The sequence below is a fragment of the Setaria italica genome, chromosome IX, assembly GCF_000263155.2.
Source record: "Setaria italica strain Yugu1 chromosome IX, Setaria_italica_v2.0, whole genome shotgun sequence".
Taxonomy (NCBI): Eukaryota; Viridiplantae; Streptophyta; class Magnoliopsida; order Poales; family Poaceae; genus Setaria; species Setaria italica.
Window position 1 is genome coordinate 18,369,148 of NC_028458.1, and position 1,971 is coordinate 18,371,118.

The following is a 1,971-nucleotide window of genomic DNA, read 5'->3' on the forward strand; positions in this document are numbered from 1 at the left end:
CCCTTAATATACGGCGCGCAGAGTCCGAACACGCCCGCCAAGATCTATGGCGCCAAGCTTGGCGCCATTAACGCTGGCACCAAGCCCCCTGCCATGTCAGCACCCATATCACCTATGGTGCAACGACCTTGGCTCCGAACCCCCTAGCGCCAAGATATGTAAGTTTGGCGCCAGCGTGAATGACGCCAAGCTAAGGGTCCAAATTTGGAAATGTTTCCGCCAGAAGCCTATTCGTGAGAATCTTTAAAAAAAGACTAAAAAAATAAAAAAGTCGGTAGACTTGTGCGAGGTCCCAGGTTCGAATCTCCCACGAACTTACATTTTTTACATATTAAAACCTGCCAACTACCATCAAATTCTATCCATATTAAAAGCTTTGCATCTCAGCAACGTAGTAGTTCTGTGGTCCAATGTTTTTATTTTGTTCATCACTTTTTTTTCTTCCTATCGCTAGTACTAGCCGTCAGCCACTTTTTCCCCGATGGCCAGCGGGAAGCGGGCTCGGCCCTCAGGGCAGGCACGCATCCCTCCTGCAAGTTATTTTTTCTATTGCATTGGCCTTTTTTTTTTGCCAAAAGCGTCATATATTTTTTCTTTTCCCCTCCCTGCACTGCACCCACAGTTTTTAAGAAAACAAAATCATTTTAGTTTTTTAAAGTATGTGAGGTATTTGTTTTGTTAAAATTGTGGTTGTGTATAGTATCAAATCCGTAACGATTTTCACTTTCAATCTATGACGATTAACGAGGTTCGTCACAGAAATCAAGCATGAATCTCAGAAATCGAACCTGAATTCTAGTTTGGACGGGCTATTTGCAAATCGATGGTGAAAATTCACAAATCGTTACAGACAATGCACTATTAATAACATTATTTGAATCCATCACGAAAAATCAGTCGTAGATTAATATTGGTCGTAGCGCACTCTGCCCGTCGTTCTCTGGAATCTGGATCGCCTTGCGCGCGCGCAGCGGAGCGATGGCCGGCGGCACCGCGGCAATGCGGCACGGGAAGTTCTCGCGCCTGTGTCCATACCAGTTTCAGCGATCTGCATTGCATGCCGACTGGGCGCGGGGTCAAGCCTGCGCTGCCACCTCGAGCTGTTTGAGAGATTTTGACTCTTCTTCAGTTCTCCGCCGGTACTAGTCTTAGCAATTAGCATGCTTTGGCCCTTCTTCGCTTCGCTATAGTACTAGGCATGCATTGCCTGCCTTTTTGCTTACACGGTTACACCGCACATATACATGCACTCCGTTCCCGTCCGAATTATAGGTCATTTTAGTTTTTTTAACTTTACAGATAAAACGGAGGAAGTATTATACTTTTTTTAATATAATGATATGCACAAGAAACCTAGAAGCATGATGCGTCAACGGTCAACCTCACGTATATGCTCCACGCAAGGAGTACATGTAAAAAGCAGAACGCAAAATCTATATCAAGAGCCCTCTCGATTTAGCGCTATCGAGAGAGCCCCTCGATTTGGAAACAGAAGGGGACGTCGGGCAGACAAAAGGGGAAAGGAAATGGAGAAGTAACAAATAACAACACCAGGTGACCTCCTCCTCTGGCGACCACCTCGTCTCCTCCGGCGACGACTCCAACTCCGGTGAGCTTCGATTCGGGTTAGGATTTGGGGTTGGGGTTAGGGTTTCAGGTTTGGGGTTGGGAGGGGGCTTGTACATGCAGGGTATAAAGGGATGGTCGGGAGAGGCGGCTGGAACGGTGGTGGGGTCGGTGTGTGGGCGAGGCGACGGTTACGCTGCCCGTCGTGGTGGCGAAGAATGGCGGTCGGGCGGTGTCAGCGGCGGGGGAGCAGGCATCAGGGTGGTGGATCCAGCGCCAAATTAGGGCAGGAGCGTATGCCGGGGTGGCGGATCCGGCGGCGGCGCCGCCGCCAAAGCCGGAAGAGGCGTGGTGGAGGCGGGGGAGTTCATCTGAAAGAGGAGCAGGGACGAGGGAGGGGGAAGG